Source organism: Sphaeramia orbicularis, chromosome 24 (assembly GCF_902148855.1).
Source record: "Sphaeramia orbicularis chromosome 24, fSphaOr1.1, whole genome shotgun sequence".
NCBI classification, from domain to species: Eukaryota; Metazoa; Chordata; class Actinopteri; order Kurtiformes; family Apogonidae; genus Sphaeramia; species Sphaeramia orbicularis.
In genome coordinates, this window is record NC_043979.1 from 30,611,660 (window position 1) to 30,617,456 (window position 5,797).

A 5,797-nucleotide genomic window follows, 5' to 3' on the forward strand; every position below is an offset into this window, starting at 1 on the left:
GACAGATGGATGAATGGACAGATGAAGTGATGGATGATCCTGAACAGGGTCTGCTGAAAGGACAATTCCAGAATATGCTTTGAATGTGTATATATTGTAATAAAACCCTTTAGCAGTGCATGATTACATACTTACAAGACATATAAACCCATTTGTTCTTTTCATCACAAGTTAAACCCACTGCTCATCTCGTAAAGTGTTTTCACTAAGGTGTTAGAAATGCTTAAATCTTTTGTGTTAGCCCCTCAATGCTTGAATTCTCTACACATGTGTATTATAAAATATAATTATTTGTGTTATTGCGTTCAAGCAGATTCTAAATTAAGTGGAGATTATTCATTTGACTATAGCGCATAAAATAGAAAAGTGGGTATGATGCACCTTTACGACAGCAGGCCTAATGGTGAATAGTAATGAAAAAGTAACAAGTGGTGCCAGGCACAACAAACCCCGCCCCTCACATGTATTGTAGCTTATTTTGGCATCAATCCAGCTGATGTCATCATATTAACTGCCTCTATATATGTGCCAAGTTTGAAGTAAATTGAAACAAAAAGAAAGTTTTTATATAAATTTGAAGTTTGCTAATCATAAGTAAATGGGGGAAAATAAGATTTTAAAAATTCATAAAAAATATGAATGTTGACCTGGTTTTCCCAAAATGCAATGACATCTATTCTGGGTCCCTGATGATATGTAAATCCAATTTGGTATGAATTCAACCAATAGTTTTGCTGCTACAAACATTTGGAATTTTGCCTGTTATGAGTCAATGGAGAAAAAAAAAAAATTCAAAAATTCATAAAAATTTTGAACTTTGACCTACTGTTCCCAAAATGTAATCAGACCTATTCTGGGTCACTGGTAATCTATAAACCCAATCTGGTTTGAATTCAACCAATAGTTTTGCTGCTGAAGGGTTAACAAACAAACAAACAAACAAACAAACAAACAAACTGAACCACAACAACAATACCCCTTACTTCCCCTTCGGGGGGGGGAGGGGGCAGGGTAATAAAATAGATTTTCCCATCTCAGGAGATGGAGATGGTTTTATTGATGCCACAAAATTATTTATTTGATTGTCCTGACTCGGAAATACATAAGCTACGTTATCTTGAAATGGTTTGTTGTAAATTTGTAACAGTCAGCAATAAGAGATTAAAGGTGTAGCCTCTAAAAACAACTCTGCAGCTTTACTCAGTGTTAATCGTAGCTATTCCGTTAGAATTAACTAATACAACATGAATATATTCTAGTACATGTAATGTAAATAAAATTTTAATGCATTACCTGATCTGTAAACATGAGCAGATGATTCATATTAGATAGATTTCCATCAGTAGAGGTGGGAAAACCAGAACTCCCATGATTCCACTTGCAACTACATCTGTTAGTATTTTGACTGAAAAACCCTGAGCAGCAGAAATTACAGACTGGATGTTCATATAGCAGAGGTGTGAATACTCAGCAGTTGTGCCTGGTGCTAAAGTAGACGATTTTTGGTTGTGGTGGTGGTGGTGGGGGGGTCTTGAATTAAACTGCAGTGTTGAAAATATTGTTCATGTGTCAAACAAAATGATGTTTAGCCTCATACTCTGTCAAGTTAAAGCTTCTGTGTAAAAACTAAAAGGTGGACCAGACTAAACTGAAGTGGAATGGGCTGAACTGAACAAAGCTTCATTCCCTGTAACATCTGGAACATGTTAGCTGTCTAGTTCACGCTACTTCTGCAGTCCTGAAATTATCTAGATCTCACTTGAGACTTAGATACGGAAATCACAGAAGGAATTGGAAGTTAAAACAATTCTGATTGGCTACAGGCCTTACACAGCCTTATGTCAAATGCTACACACTCAGGAAGTGAACATGTTCACACAGAAGTTAATTACATACACATACAAATATGGTTTGTTGTTTTTTTCAGCAGTCTTAGACTATGTTCAATACGATAAATATGGTTTTAACCCATAAAGACCCAAACATCCACTGTCGACCTGAACCATCTACAGATGTAACTGTTTAATCCCTCTTGATCCTCTAATCCTATCAATACATGTAATAAATCAGTGTAAAATGCAGTTTGTCATCTTTTCATTCTTTTCTATTTGGATGTTCAGAGGCTCTGTAGTGAAAGTGGGAGCACCGTCATCTTCTACATTGATTCACCAGTGAAAACCAATAGAGTTAGATCGATGACATTGGATGGAGACACTGGGTTTCTGTTCAGTTATTTCTGTCTTTGCAGAAAAAGTAACTTTTTCGTCAGTTTTCTCTATTTCTAAAATAATAACCTTCAACTTTAACCTGATCTTTTATGAACAGCTACGTGATCATTGAATTAAATATAGGAAAATACTGATTTTCACTTGAAAAACACAAAATTAAGAGGATGATATTGCAATAGATGGGGATAAATCGCATAAAATATAGAGAAAAATATAGAGAAAAATTCATTCATTTGATGCAAAAGTAGCAATGGGTCTTTATGGGTTAAAAACAACTTGATAAATGCTATCATGAACTACAAGACACAGGATAAGCACTATATTATAATAATAGCTTTTTTTTTTCTTTCCAATTTTGCAGACATTCTTGTTTAACCCTTTCATGCATTGTGGTCACTACGGTGGACAGCTATTCTCCAGCTGTTCTCTTGTATATTCATGGGTTTAGTTGTTTTAGTTCCATATCAGCCAACACAGTGGACATTTATGCATCATCTCATAAACTGCAATTCATACCATTACAGTAACTCTGCTGTTCGTGATTGGTTCTAGAGTGGAAATCAATTGTTAATTGTTATTTTTTGCATATTATCTCCATGAAGTGAGTAATGACTAGTATTAGAATATGTTAAAATGTTAGAAATCATCAGAATAGCTGCATTAAACATGGTTTCATTTCACTGTTTTCATATCACTTTATCATATTGGGTTTTAAATACATGTTTCTTTGCTTCAAGAATAAAATTCATGGTGTAGCTGAGTGGACATTTTTGTAAATCTATGAAAAAAAAAACAAAACTTCAATCTCATTGGTTTTTTCATGCCTAAGGAAGAATAAAAACACTCAAAAAAAAACAAACAAACAAACTCAACTAAGGTTCTCATAATTCATGCATGAAAGGGTTAAATAAATATGGTTAAACAGTTCTACATCCCTACACCCCCTATAGACCATCTGTAACTGATTTATGTTATGATTATATTAGATTATCATTCACTTGTCAATGATTCAACAGTGATTCTCTATGCATCTCAATGTAATGCATCCACAGTTTTTTTTTGTTGTTGTTTTGTTTTGGGGTTTTTTTTTCCATTTCTGCACATGGCTCCTTTCTCTTAATACAAGCAGACTGAGGAATCTGAACTCCCTTATAGACTCCTTTATGTCTACCAGTACCACTATCTGTGATCCATATTAGAAAAACAATCAACATACCCTCTGCTGTGCATTAAAAAAACAAGACTGTGAACATTCTTTTTCCTCATGATTCAATGCGATTATGATGTTTGCATCCTGATAGACCTTGAATCAAATACTCCAGTACATACATGTGTCTTCAGTGTGCCGAATGTTCCAGATGCTTGGATTTTTTTCATAACTTGAGCATGAGAAAGAAATGTCAATAACATCAACGCCAGGTCCTGTCAAAAGGTTGATGCATGTGACTAAATGTGAGGTGAATCCAGGAATGATTAGAAATTTCTTAGCGTATTTCTATAGTTATTATGGATAAAACGAGACAGATGGATGAAAAAGTCACATTAACTTAGCCTATCACTGTGAAATATTACACACTGTGATGTGGTGATGAGATTTAATCAACAATACAAAATGACAGTCAGTATGTCAGCACATGTTTCTATAAGCTCCTTATGGATTCACCTGTCACCACGGCTGTGACGTTAGTGGCATTCTATTAACAAACCATCACAGTGTTCAAGGCGTATTTCCAACACTGTCTTGTTTGCAGCTGCGTGGAACTTTTGATTCTGCGACTGTGTTTGGCAGCAAAAGTGGATTGTCACAAAGTTTCAGATGTTACCAAGAATGTCAGAAAAAAAAAATTGTTAGACCATTAAAAATGATCAAAAACAATGGTTACGCAATCAAGTACTAACTCCTGTGTGTGTCATGTGACTGAAAGAGACAGAAAAGAAAACTTGGAATAAGATAAGATAAGATAAAATAAGATAAAATAAGATAAGATAAAATAAGATAAGATAAGATAAGGTAAGATAAGACAAGATAAGATAAGATAAGATAAGATAAGATAAGATAAGATAAGATAAGATAAGATAAGATAAGATAAGATAAGATAAGATAAGATAAGATAAGATAAGACAAGACAAGATAAGATAAAATAAGATAAGATAAGATAAGATAAGATAAGATAAGATAAGATAAGATAAAATAAAATAAGATTAGATAAGATAAGATAAGATAAGATAAGATAAGATAAGATAAGATAAGATAAGATAAGACCTCAAAACACTCCTGTTCAAACAGGCTTTTTAATTTCCCACCTGACTCAGGGCCACCACAAACTGATTGCACTATGTGTATTCATCATATTTTAAACTGTTTTTAATGGTACTTTATTGTGTTTTACGGGTATTCTAATTATATTTTAATTGCACTGTTTTATTCGTTTTTCACAATGTAAAGTTGCTACTTTGCAGTGTTACATGTACTCCATGTGTCTCCCCCTACCTCCCCCCTCTCCCCCAGTCTCTCTATATCTCTATTGCTCTCTCTCTTTTCTCCTCCTTTACTCTCGCTCTTTAACCCCAACTGGTCAAGGCAGAAGGCCATCCTTCAGGAGTCTGGGTCTGCTCGAGGTTTTTGCTGTTAAAGGGAAGTTTTTCCTCGCCACTGTCACCAGTCACAAGTGTTTGCTCCTGGAGGATTCTGTTGGGTTTCTGTAAATTTGATTTAATTTTGATTTGATTTGATAAAGCACTTTGTGACTCTGTCTGTGAAAATTGCTCTATAAATAAAATTTACTTACTTACTTACTATAAGATAAGATAAGATAAGATAAGATAAGATAAGATAAGATAAGATAAGATAAGATAAGATAAGATAAGATAAGATAAGATATGCCTTTATTAGTCCCACAAGGGAAATTCCCGGTTTACAGCAGCAAAATACAAGAACACAAGAGGAAAGAAGTGCAAAAAAAAAAAAAACACAATCAAGAAAGCTATATACACTATTTACAGCTGTGCACATGCTGATCATGCCACAGGTTTACTGTATTGTTTATTGTACACGGTTATTGCACAGAATTTTGAGAGCAGAATGCCTAAAAGCACTGTAGATATTGATGTAAGAACTGAAGTGATTTTGGTTATTATCAAGAAAACCATAGAAAATGTCTAGATATCACCTGAAATTCAACTCTTATGAGCTATTTTTGTTGTTATCATTATATTTGTCCAAACAAATGTACCTCTAGTTGTACCATTAAAATGAAAAAGAAATTGAAGAAAACAAGGGTGGTCTAATAATTTTTTCCATGACTATAGGTAGACGAATAATTAAAAATGCACATTTCAGCTTCAATGTCGTCTGATTCTTTGAAAATAAAGCATTCACATGAAAAGCATCTTATTTGTAACTGGAATAACACATTAAATAACACATTAAATGCATTATTTTCTTTATTTCATATCTAAATTGGTAATGTTACTATATGCTGTGTATGCAAGAAACAGATACGTGTGTGTGTGTGTGTGTGTGTGTGTGTGTGTGTGTGTGTGTGTGTGTGTGTGTGTGTGTGTGTGTG